The sequence below is a fragment of the Amphiura filiformis genome, chromosome 3, assembly GCF_039555335.1.
Source record: "Amphiura filiformis chromosome 3, Afil_fr2py, whole genome shotgun sequence".
NCBI classification, from domain to species: domain Eukaryota; kingdom Metazoa; phylum Echinodermata; class Ophiuroidea; order Amphilepidida; family Amphiuridae; genus Amphiura; species Amphiura filiformis.
In genome coordinates, this window is record NC_092630.1 from 11,793,929 (window position 1) to 11,808,234 (window position 14,306).

General features: G+C 35.6%; 1 non-coding gene across 1 annotated transcript; it reads right to left on the reverse strand.

The window, feature by feature from the left end:
- Positions 1-174: 174 nt before the first annotated feature.
- Trnat-cgu (transfer RNA threonine (anticodon CGU)) lies at positions 175-248 on the reverse strand. Its single transcript has one exon. It is a non-coding gene; the product is annotated as a tRNA-Thr (tRNA).
- Positions 249-14,306: the final 14,058 nt, after the last annotated feature.

The following is a 14,306-nucleotide window of genomic DNA, read 5'->3' on the forward strand; positions in this document are numbered from 1 at the left end:
CTCTTTTATTAAGCCTTGTCGCCGATGTAAGGCACAGCGCCACCTATCAAAGTTCTCCAAATTAGTTTTTCATCAGCTATTCATACATGCTCAGTATCTAAAAACATACGTGATTATGATGCAATTTTATCAGTTTCGCCGTCGAGCAATGATTAAAGGAGGAAAGAGGAAAAGTGATCCCGCCCGGGAATTGAACCCAGGACCTCTGGTTTACGAGACCAGCGCCTTAACCACTTGGCCACGGGAGCTTCATGATTAGGCAGACTGGGAATTCAACCTATAAGCGGTCACTTAGCCCTACTTCCTCCGTGCAAGTCATCCCGATGTGGCTCGGGCTTTGACAAGCGTAAATAATGCCGTCCTCACTGTAGAGGGACATAACATGAAAAACAGCGGCTTTTTTCGACGGGAATAAGCAAACTATGATGCAATTTTATCAGTTTCGCCGTCGAGCAATGATTAAAGGAGGAAAGAGGAAAAGTGATCCCGCCCGGGAATTGAACCCAGGACCTCTGGTTTACGAGACCAGCGCCAGGGCCATGACACTCTATTCACGTGGGTTCTTTTCCAACGCTAAAAGATTACGAATTTTGGTGGTTTGTAAATGAAAAGTGTCCGCACTATCGATTGATTACGTAACTGTTATGAATAATTTATTAGCATAGGGCCTGCACTTTGGCTCGTTTTTTGCAGGTTTACATGGTCCAATAATCACAAGATGACTGACATGTGGTAACAAAGGAAGCAGTCACTGCAATTTGATTATGTCCCATATGATTGGCCATTCAAGACACCCTGTGAATATACTATAGCGGCCTTTTCAAAATATAATACCTGTTTGCTTGACTGTATTGACAATACCCGGGAACAATACACACAGTATATGCATTGGACAAACTTTTTACAATAAGCATGATAAGTGATGATGTGACCTCCAGATTTATACATCGTTCGTCTCGCACACTGACAACATTTGATTGAATGGTCTGTAGGCTACTGCGCCGTGATTACGGTGAAGGACACCGGTTCAAATCCTTTGTTTGGAGCCAATCGATAAAAGCATGCAGGGCCTCTATACCCATGTACAGTTTATCCCTACATAACCTATGTCTTGAATACGCTGGCAAAGTTATGTAATAATCGGATTAATACTATATAGCAGTAGGTAAAAACAAGTTTTGAATAATCCGCGCTAAAAAGTCCCATTCAGTGATCCCAGCGAAAAAAAAAAAAAAAATCAAATTGTTACGTTTATAAATTTTTTTAATGAAAAACAAATGGCAAAAAAACAAAACAGGAAAACAACAGTATTGACGAAGTTGAAGCCCCATTCAAATACATGTAGCTAATTTATATACTGTCAGTACCGGTATATAAATTACAGACTCACGTAAATGCATTATTTTTTGTCTTAGACACACGGCGCGGCTTTCGGCTGAACCACTGCACTAGAAAGCTAAATTATGTTAGCACATCTATGACAATGACGAAAGGTACAAAATCAGCCATAGGCCTTTAGATAGCAGAAGACACAAAAGTGGTGTTTTATGACCTTTGACATTCTTTTGTGGCGAGTGACATGGTCTTTCAATTCACGCCGAGTGTCCTTGACAGGTTTGACTATGCTTCAGTGGTCATGAAAGAATTCAAAAGATAACCTCTGCCCCAATAATCCCAAGCAATTGTCTGAAACTGCTCCTCGGATCAGTCCTCAAATGAAAGTCATAATAATGTCCAAAATATAAAAATTACTGACTATCATTGAAGACTGAGTTCCGCAGTCTAGTATCCAAAATCTGAATTTTGATGATTTTTACGATCGTCGGGATGAAAAAAAGTCAAAAAATCACTGAATGGGCCTTTAGTTCCCTCCTCTCCTTACCCTGGCAATATAAATCAAAGAAAAATAAAGAATAAAATAAAGAAAACAAGAAAAGAAAATTAACCAAATTAAGGGATCTGTTTTGAGCGTTTCGATAGTATTTTTTGTGCGACATGAGAGCACATCAGACATATCGAATTGCATTCTGAATACGAAGAATGTCTTTCTGATATCAAATCAATTTCATTGTTTGAAATTCACGATATAATACAAATTTTATGACAAATTATTAAAATTTGATATTTTTCACATTTTTGATAAATAACAGTCCTCGAAGTAAATATCATAAATCTAATGTTATATTCTTAACGCGGCTGTGTACTCTAGCCATTGTTTCTTTCTCAAAATTGTGTTTTTATGATATGTTTGTACCTTGTTATGTTTTTTATAAATACAAGGAATGAAAATCCAGATTTGTAAACTCCAACTGCAATATTTTAAGGATTTTATTTCACTATTCCACTCGAGTTTGAAATTGAAAAGGAAAGAAAATCTTTGTTGTACCAGCAAGGTACACGCGCGCAACAACTCATCGCGTTGCGTATCGCGCAATTTGTTAACGCACAAATACGCAACGCATACGCGACGCTTGTCTGCATGCGTGGCGCATCTTATGGAAACACCACGGAAGCACTGATTTCACAAAAACCTAGTGGTCAAATGGCTCCGTTTTAGCTGATAAAATGTGGGTTTTTTCAAGTTCTTTCCCCGATTTAGATATCAAGTTATGAATGGATTTCGCTCAAACTTCTCAAGGGGCTGTGGATTTACCCGATGTTCACGTAATATAAGTTTCAAAAACGAAAACTGTCGCATTCTCCTGTGAGATTCGATGAAAGTGCAAAATGTGACCACTTTAAACTTCAACGGCCATTATTTCAATGTTCATTTTATCGGTAAAATGACGATTTAGGTACACGATAACTCAATAAATACAGCATCTATAGGTAAGCAAATATGATCATCGTAAAAAGCATGATCGACTCAAGAAACGGTTTTCTCATTTTTTTATATTTTGGTCTATTTCCGATTTTGGGCATCATTTTGTGCAAATAGGCGTTTTTGAATTTTAAAAGTTCATTTTGATGCCTTATATGGTCAATATCTCAAAAATAAGGCCAATATCAAAAAATAAAAAACCGTTTTTGGAATGGAGCCTCAAGATTGAGCTAAAAACAAAATAAAATATTTTGGAAAGAGTGTTTTTTGTTATGATGTACCTAACAAATATTGCCAAAAACTCACTTTTTTGTGATTTTCTTCAAAATTGTTGTTTTTACCCCAAATCTGTATTTATATTAAGATTTATTGATGTCTTGCCTTCATAAAAATGTATACTTTTATATGTTTTGCGCGAATAATTACAAAGTTATTGCACTTTTACTACATTCATGTCTGAGAGTACACAGCCACCTTAAACAGTCCCTGGCATACAGATACCATACATAGGCCTATGTATAGTAAATTTGTCTGCTTTATCTGTTTTGTGCTGTTTAAGCAAATAGTTAAACATAATTTCCATAAAATGTAAGCTTTTACTGTCAGATATGTCCCCTTTTAATTTTGAGCAGAACAAGTGAGGTAAAGCAAAGAAAATTGAAATTTACTACTACTAGCGCCAATGAATGTTATACGATTGTAAAACGGTACGATCCTCTGGGTGTGTGGGGGTGTGTGCGTATGTGTGTCCTGCACGCGTATTTTTTTTCTGCAACTATAACGGGACGCAATACGATACCGGTATGTTATAAGAATCAAACTTACAAGAAAGATGGCTCTTTTCAAATCCTACAATTCTGTCAGAGAAAATATGCATATTTGCATTATATTTTTAATTAATCGACATAATTGATTAATTAATAAATATTTTATTTAATGATTTACCATAATTCCATATATGTCAAACAATATGTCAAATTAAAGCTAATGAAATCCTTTATAAATTGGTCAGAGCGCATTTTGCAGAATGCATTTAGTACTTTAGTTACATGATTCTAAACATTCTATTCCAATTTTTTGCTATACACGCATAGGAGCTGTACTTTTAAAATCCGCGCCTAATCAATAATAATAGTCTTTCACTCCATTGTCAAAGTACTGTGCTCCCTGTAGCATTATGGAGTGACCAGGTCCTAGAGCACACCACTCCACGCCATACATAAATTCTCCCAGTCACATTTCCCCAATATGAAATTGAAAAAAAGTTAAATTTTAATTTTACTTCTTTTAAAGTTTAGCAGAGGCGGGGTTCGAACTCACGGCGCACCACGCCGCTTTGGAGATGCTCTATGAGCCTAGCGCCTTAGACCACTCGGCCACTTGTCTTGATGGAATCTTTTATGAAACGTATTTGAAGATATAATCGCAACTTCAATATAGGCCTACCACGTGACAAGCAAAAGCAGAAAACGTACCATATTTTGGAATTTTATTTGCCTAAAACATTAATGTGTATTAATAGCGCTCAATTGTTGTTAATCCGATAATAAACATGATAAATGCGCGTCTATATGGACAATACATTATATCGATTTTGACATGTGCTCGCACGGTGTCAGTACATTTCCATGGTCAGTAAAATACTATAGAGGAACCTACCATTTTTCTTGTATACACGTTCGATGTTTTTATCAATTACATAAAAAATCAATTTTAGACCCCAAATGTTTCTTCAGGAAATAAAAGATTAGATTACCATAAAAACGAAACAGTAATCTTTTGCCGGGTCTAATGTTATTTATACATAGAATTTTCAACGTTTTTTCTATCCTTATTCTTGCTCAATTAGAAAAATATTTTGGCGTATATAAAATTGAAATAAAATTCTCTGCCTCATAAACGACCTCAAATGTGCCACAATTGGGTATCACGAATCGTTATATATGATGTGCAGTTAATATTCATATTTTCTTTTATACAGAGGATGCTTCAGTTTTGACAGGAAAAATATTTTCTTGAAAACCCTCTCACTCGGTTATTTCAAAACGGTAACCACGCTTCCCTAGAATGTGCAATAATTTAGCATTAACATTTTTCTTATTCTAACAGCAAGCGTTTCTAGAATGCAGTATGGCGAAATGTGGTGTAGTCCTAGAGTGTGATGGTTTTGTAGCAGATGACAGTGCTCATTCAAGCCTGTCAAGGTCAGTTAGTAGCCACTTGCTGAATGGATGGCCATGATCAGCTATCAAAGAGATGCCTTGTGCAGCTGCCAATCACAGTAGAGGTTTGATAACATTTTGTTAAAAACCCAAATGTGATATAAGGACAAAGCTGTGCATGTTGGTACTTAATTGTTTGGATTCTTACGTTGAAATTCCCTTGTATTAGTATTTTTATGTGTAGTGTATAGTGGTCATAAATTATATAGCTTTTAAATTTTGGGCATTTTTGCTCTGTTGCACTGTACCATTATGGAATTTGAGCAAATCAATTACCGACACAAGCAGGTATACAGTGTATTATTTTATTTTTATTTCGTATCTCAGAAGCACAGCTCACTTGGTAAGGCATCATAATTTGGCACACTAGCGCTTCGAACTTTAAATCGGAAGGTGGTGAGTTCGAGCCTCATCACGGTGACATTAATTTTATAAACCAAATATTGTTCGAACTTTTCATATTTGTTTTTCTTTTATTGTTTCTTTTCTTTGTCTTTTTTTTCTTTCTTGTTTTCTTTATTTTTTTCTTTATTTTTCTTTGATCCATATTGCCAGTGTAAGGAGAGGAGGGCACTAACGGCCCATTCAGTGATTTTTTTTCATCCGGACGATCGTAAAAATCATCAAAATTCAGATTTTGTACAAGACTTCGGAACTCAGTCTTCAATGATATAGTCAGTAATAATCTTTTGGTCATTATTATGACTATCATCATTTGACGACTGAGTTCTTATGATACATCATCCGAAGAGCAGTTTCAGACAATTGCTTGGTATTGTTGGGGCAGAGGTTATCTTTTGAATTCTTTCATGACCACCGAAGCAGAGTTAAACCTGTCAAGGACACTCGGCGTGAATTGAACTGACCATGTCACTCGCCACATTAATTTTTTTATAAAAGTAACAATTTGATTTTTTTTTCACTTTCGCTGGGATCACTGAATGGGGCGTTGCAACGCGATATATATTCAAATCTTGTATTCACCTACTGTTATAGCATTAATCCGATTATTACACAACCTCGCCAGCGTATTCAAGACATCCAATGCAAATAATCACCTAGATTATGACGTATCATACCGTAAATATGGCGGAGTACTCAAATTCATTCAACAAAAGCATGATTACAAGCTATTGCAATCTACCGCGACAGCTCGTCTCACACACATAACAAATGCACAAATACGATCAAATAGGTTGACGACAACGTTTGATTGAATGCACTGCATTGTGCCATGATTACGGTGAAGGACACCGGTTCAATTCCTTTGTATGGAGCCAATCAATAATTTCACGCACATCCTCTATTATTGCCCAATTATTGCCTGGGATGATTGCACACTGTAAAAGAGCTATTGTTATAATGTTTGATGAAATCGTGTTTAACTACCGTATTTGCTTAAGAACGGCACAATACAGATAAAGCAGACAGATTGACTACATGTGGTACATGTATATACATATAGGGAATGTGTGTGAGTTGAGTATTACCTAATTATAATAGGGCGTATCCAAAATGAATTCACGCCCTTTCAAATGTCGAGCCAAAGTGCAGGCCCTATGGTTTTTCAATGCAATCGCCTCGACCCATTAATACATATTATCTGTATTTATCAAAGTACTTGGAATAGCAATCTGGTGAGTTCACTGAACTACGCCCAAATACTGATGGACAGATGAACAAATACAATAGGAGAAGGTCAACACATATGACCTCCTATATGACATGTTATATGAGATGTACAACAACCTGAATATCATAAAGATCAGTGTTCGTTTGTGCATATGAACTGCATATTTACAATACTAAATATTACTCGTTATATATTATGTCAAATATTGGTATTATGACAACACGGTATATACATTGTATATAAAACGACTAATAGATCCTACTATCATGGCGTCAGGTCATTGGTTCATCATATCCCGTATGTTTCTTAAAATTCATTCATATTTGAGACAAATTTCTGTGCCCATTTTATAGGCGTACAGGTGGATCCGGTTTTTTTTGTCATTTTCATTTCTTTTTGATGAAAGAATTAAGGTTTTCCACTGCACGGAGGGGCACGGAGGCCACTATGTGATACTAATTTAATGCTATTTGTAAATGAATGCGGATTCCCGGTTGTTGTTTTTCCACAGTGTGACAACTGTCCACCCATCCAGACAACATCATCACATAATAAAACGTCTGTATTTTTACGATAAGTAAATATTAAACTGAACTTTGCCTTGGAACATTGTGTAAGACGGTGTAAGATTTTGTGGGCGCCCTCAACATTATTATCATCTTTGTATCCGTAAATGACATGGCATAGACTGTGTGAATTCTATGAAGACTACTAAAGCCTCCAGCATACTTTCCTGCTGCTTGCCGCTGCGGCAAGCGGCAGGGTAGTATGAAACCAGCATTATAGGCCTACATGGGGTCATATCCATGGACACAAGTAACGATAATTGACAACACGATACGCGACTGTATTTAGGGATAACCACTAATAATTAATAATGCCGGGTAGGGCCTATTCCTGGGCGACTCGTGTGGGCAAGGACGCTTAGGACGGTGGCCAAATGAGTCTCAAATTTCACCGGGGAGGGGGGAGGGGCACTCAAGTATGATAATGTAGGCCTATACGCATGTGTGGCCAACTTTTTAAACACCCCCTAAAACGAGTTTTACCCTACCAGCAAATTTAGGATCAATAGGCCTAAGCTAACTTAATACACTAAAGGAAGTTTTGGATGAGAAAACGGACATTTTGATGAGAAACGGCCAAAATGGTGAGAATTTAAATTTTCTCATTCTTTTGGATGAGAAACTTCCTGGTGTGTGTGTCAATCATTATTGTCTTATTAAAATCCGGGACTTTGGTTGACCTGTGCTAGACTCCAGCACATGTTAATGGCGCAAAGACAGTTGTGGTAACACCATGGTCGCAGACCTGCAAAAAAGCTCAAAAACAGATAGTAATGAAACCAGTTTTTATTTTCCTTGCTCTAGCGAGTTCACAGAGAAGGTGTTTCTAGTACAATGCAGCGTCGGACTCTAGCTGAGAGCGTAGCCTGAGTCCAAACGGACTCCAAGAAGGGCTCTCCATACACAAATGAACAAACACAAAGGAAAGTAGTCTCCTCCGTGACCAGTTTGATTTCGATGGAGCGAAACCAAATTGGCTGCAGAGGAGACGGGTAATTTTGCCATGCAAATGAGGTGAGTGCCCTCTCAAGAATAACTACTCTCTGCCAGCGCCTTAACCACTTGGCCATGGGAGCTTCATGATTAGGCAGACTGGGAATTCAACCTATAAGCGGTCACTTAGCCCTACGTGATTGTTCGAGATCGGAGAGCCGGGCATAAACAACATTAATGCCCAGTTGCCCGGATGTGCGATCCCCACGTTTTTTTAAATAGTGTTACTTGTTATTTTTTGTTGTTATTTTGATGAAATAAGGTCTGTTAACAATATCTTCCATGTTATCGGTTTATTTTTAATCTTTTATTTAGAATAATAAGTTTTACCAGAGATACACGACAGGAGAAACAAACAATTTAATAACGCAAAGATTTATTCGAAATGAAACTACCTGGAAGCATAATGATGGTAACTTTGAAGAATGAAGCTGTGGACAAACTCTCAGCGGTAGTTATATCGTGGCAAAATGTCTGCAACTTTTTTTCATTCCGGCTAGGCTATGTATTGAATCCAGTTCAAGATCTGCTAGAGAGTTGAAGTAAAACATGCACCCATGCATACAAATAGACTGACATTTTAAACGAAAAACTACCCTTCTAAATAAATCCAAACATGTTCTTTTCTGGTTAACATTTTACAGAGATTATAATTTTATAAAATTGACGGCACATGTGTGCATTTTATGCAACTTTGCAACTAAAGTGCACATTGAAACTTCAATTTACAAAAATTACGTTTACATTTTACAAATTACAGGATTTTCTCCTACTTTCAGCATACGCCTTTATTTAATATATGTGTTTACATAACGTAAAAATGTCATCAAATGTTTATTATCTCAATGATCATATCTTACCAACTTTCCAATATATACGATTACTATTTCAAATCACATTATATGACATCGAATCACTCTATGGTATAGTATAATGTATACATTTACTTCAGAAATTTGTCGCGATGTTTTTGTAATTTGCACCATGACTTAAGATTGTGTATTAACAATCTAGCAAAGGGATCTACGATTAGATTAAGTCATTTGAGCATTTTGGTATGTCAAGGATGAAAAGTTGCTCTCAATCATTTGTAAGAAGTTTTAAAATTGATTCCCGGGCTCCATGGGGCAAGGGAAATTGATAAAAAAATATGACAATTTGTATTCAACCAAAAATGTTATGTAACTTTCCGAAATGTTATGTAACTTTTCAGAGTATTACGCTATGTGCGATATTTTACGAAATTTGAGGCACCTGTGTGCATTTGATGCAACTTTGCAGATTTGTATTGTTTTACCACACCGTCGAAGCTTTTCAAATATCTAATGAATGTGCATTTTAAATGAAAACTTACTTTTCTATACAACACAATAACTTGACATCAGTGAACCAGCTGTGTACTTTCGTCGAGCTGTAGATATTATTAAAAGAATTCAATTAAATGGATTTACATTTTAAATAAAACCTACCCTTCTAAATAACATAATACTGTTTAACCTGACATAATTATTCAATTAACCAGAATGTACTTTTATCGAGCTGAGATTAATATATTAAAGTTGTTCAGTTTTTGGTAGCTGTTTTAGTTATGGCAGCAAAATGATCACAAAATAATGGGTTTATGGGAATATTATGCATGGAGGGAGACCTGCAGTCAGGAATTATTTTTGGAAGGGCTAGATTTTAGGAAAGAGGACATTCGTGGGCATATTTTTGAAAAAGTAGACTGTTGTGGATGAATTATGGGAGGCGTCGCTAGGTTTAGGGGAAATTAGTTGTGATCTAGGGCCTATTTTGGTGATTTGGGCCGAGATTTTAGGGATGCGGGGGGGGGGGGATTTGTGGCGGTTCGAGGGAATATTTTAAGGGGGAAGTGAAATAGAGTACCAAGGATAGCCCAAAAAATCTTGAAAAATCAAAACAAAACTGTTTATTAATTTTAATAATATGTAAATATTTTTTTAATGCAGTAGATGGATGTTTGGTGCCGTACAGCCATTCCTTGAGGAGCGCCAAATTGCCAAATAATCAGCGACTTTCAAGTTAGGAGTTGATCAAACTAAATCAAAGTGTGCATAAACAAGCATAGAAGCAGAGATGAATTGCACAAATCGGGTTTTTATATTGCAGATGATTGGAATCAGCACATTTGAAACAACCCTTCACATGGTTAAATAAAGAATACTATGTCATAATAAGTTTTAATATTCAACGTTGCCGAATTTATACTAGTACATATATTTCCCGATAACTTAAGCAACTTTGCGACACTAAAGTTGCAGAATGTGCAGAATTTATTATGCTACTAAAGGATTTGTATTTTAAATAAAATAAAAATACTTAATAACACATCCGGGTTCCTTTCTGATTAGCAGTCTAATTTGACATCATTGAATCAGCTGTGTGTTTTATAACAATCCAATTAAATGAATTTTCATTTTAAATCGAACCTACCCTTCTAAAATATTTTTATCATTTTTTAACATAATACCATTTAACTTATCAGAGAACCAGCTGTGTACTCTTATGGAGCTGTCGCTGTAGGTAAAAATGACAATGTATTTAAAGGAGGATTTCGTGATCCTAGCATCCTGTTTTTATGACATTTTCAGTAGATATCCATGAAAAAGCTTATTCCCAAAATTTCAGTTGATTCCGATTTTGCGTTTGCGAGTTATGCATGATTATGTGTATTACACTGCTCCACTGCTCCATAAACTACTCCATAAACAATGCGTTGTAATTTCGTTCTAATAACACATTAGGGAAATAATGTTGATATGTAAAATGGGAATAAGTGGTTTCTTAATAATGACTTCACGAACTTGGTGCTCCACACCTATCAAAAACGAACTGGTTAAAATGCTTCTATTTTCAATATTTAGTTATATTTTGTATTTTTAACTAGCGACATTATTTCACTGAAACTTAATTAAGCCATAGGTAACAGGTTACCACAACCACACTACATCAATGTTAAAAAAATGTATTTCTTGCCACCTATACCACCATATTAGGTAGTTTTCCGTAAACAAACTCACCATTTACATCCCAAGGTATTTTAGTATATCCACCTCACATCTTTTCAATATATATCCAATAAAAGACAAAATATCAAAATTGATGCCTCATTATGATACCACAGACTATCACATGTATACAAAATAGATTTGACCTGAACCAAGTGACTTATAACCTGACCTATGATGACCTATAGCCTTTTTAAATCTCTTTTCCTAACAACACATTATAGAAGGTACATAACATTAAATTGACTATGCATCCATTGTGGAAAGTTTATTTAATCTATTCAGTGTTATTTAGCATGCATCGCTGAATAAATTTTCTATAGATAGTATAACAAAGGATTTAATGTACTCTACTTGAACATGTTGAATAGAATAAATTATGGTTTGTTATGAAACACACATCTGAGTTACAGGATACAGTAAACAAAAAATATATAGGGCTAAAATGATTTACTAAAATGGTTTAAAAGCACATTGAATATAGAGATTATTTTATAAGTTCAGGACATGAGGTGATGAACATATTGCAACAAAAAAAGAAGAGGGGTACTGATGAAAATCTTAGTATTATACCCCCTTCATTTGTTTACAACGTAACATTCTTTTGCATACTGCCTGTTTCTAGAATCAGTAGAATGTCATTTATAAGGTATATGAGGATATTTCCAATAGATTAATTGAGTAGGGCAAAGTACACTGATCGATATGCCTTTTGTTTGAAGCAAATTCGATATACGGTTTTCATAATACATTAATTTATATTTTCTTTGTATCTTATTGCTGTTATCAATAATCAATGTATTTAATGAGCTACAGTGACTGTAAAGACTCATTAATGTGTAATTTTTTGTCAGTATTTTGCTAAAATCCATGCATAAAGGTTCAGTGTACTTTTATTTTGCATCATATTGGTCAAAGTGTTTCTAATAATGCATCACATTATCTTGCAGCCTTATAATTTGCATTATTGTATAATTAATGAGCTAATTTTCATAAATGCTAATTAAATATGCAAATACAAATTCACAATATAATACATCAGAACATTAGAACATCACTTTTTCAAACACTATTCTTGTTATATAATAATCTTGCCAGTATAATTGGGCGGAATTTAATGTGAATCAGGACATACGGCAATGAAAACACCATTAAGATTGGACACAAAAGCATTATTACACATCAAAAGTGGAATGAATAGCAAATGAGATCATCTCAGGTTCACAGGAAAAACATCATAGACCCCTTAAATAATTGAAACTCAACCATCAGCAGATTTCATTTGGAAAAACGTCTCAGCGATTATGATGGAAAAAGGTTGACCCTAGAAAGTGAAATTAACAAAGGATTAATTAAGGAGAAATAAAGTATTTTATTAATTAGATAATTAACAAGAGAAGGGAAATCATTTCTTGTTGTCATTTTTAAGGGAATGAATAATCATACAATTAACCATAAACTCAGCTGAATAGTAACACCAACATGGCGGCTCTGATATCCAAATATATATGGGACATGATCACGAAGCCATGTGTGTGGCTGGCTGCTGCGGCCGCGGGGAGCTGTGCGCTCTGGAGGCACATTCTCCGATAAAGTGTCCAAAAAGCCAAATCTGTGTCGCCCATAGTGTCAAGTCGTATTCAGACTTGTTTCGTCAGAAAGAAATGACTTTTATTAATATAACTAATACTTAGGAGTTGCTTTCTAAAATGTGTGGGGCTGGAGGTTGTAACATGCCCAGAAAGTATAAAACAATAAAGCTGATTATGCATGTCCATTGTTTTCCTCCATGTCGCCAGCCAAGGTACGTTCCGTATAATGTGTCCCTGTTCGTTAAACATGCGCGCATAATAATGGATTATAGGTACTTTTCATTAGTGGTATCATGCCCTAATTATAAAGTATAAAACATCACAACGCAAGTTATTAAATTTTTCCAACAGGTCTTTGAGACTATGTCGCCAAAATTGTTCACAGATACGTTACCATATTTCTAATGAATAACAATCTGTCAAAATAACTGGCTATATGAATGTTCCCATATGTTATGGATCAAGCAGGCTCTATAGTTATATTATATATGTGGTACATAACACAATGGTTTCAAAGTAAAACAAATCAGGTCTATTAATGGCAAAAAATCCTGACGTTACGTTCATGCGTTCACAGATACGTTACCTAAATTCTACTCCCCTCGGAAAAAACGCTGTGATAAATGAAGCCAAATACCATACCAGACGTTAGTACATTGGGTGATGACTGATCAAGTATGGGTATTAAGTCGGTAAATTTTTACACTTGCACGATTAAGACAAAAGTGGGAAAGGGCTTCACAGATACGTTACCACTGATACGTTACCCCCAATGCGTACAAGTAATATTGCTCAAAAATGAAGTATTGTTGAAAAATCACCCATGCATTGTTTTGTGTTCTGAAACTATTAAAGTTTACGATTCTGAATGATTTTCACGAATTCTTCGTGGTTGGCATTTTGCAATTCCTGAGCCCAAACTTGGACGCTTTATCTGAGAATGGGCCTGGAGGTGGGAGTGGGTATGTTGCTGGTTCGTCGTGTTGCTGATGGGGTTTTCTGGTCGGGGTGGGATGTCTGGAGAGGGAGTGAATTGTTGGACTTGTGAAGCAGGGTTTACCAATGATATGATAACTAACAATCCTGATGAACTTATTTAAGGGGCTTATATAAACGTTTTTAAATATCTTATTGTTTTTGATGTAGTGCTTATAAATATGCAATACATATATTTTATATGTTTTTCTGGCGAATAAAATGAAATGAAATGAAATGAAAATCCTGTCTCTTTCCCGTGATCCCGTCGTCAATATTATTGAAATTAGTCTCTTTGGATATGGACTTTAAACTTGTTGGTTAAAATCCGGTGATAATCGCATGTCGTGGGATTTTAGACGAAAATCAAATTTCCAATAATTTAGTATAAAAAATTTCACTTCTTACATTGTAGTACGTGTTACGGTGCTATAAAGCATGCCAATTCTTAGGCATGCGCATACAGGATGATTAA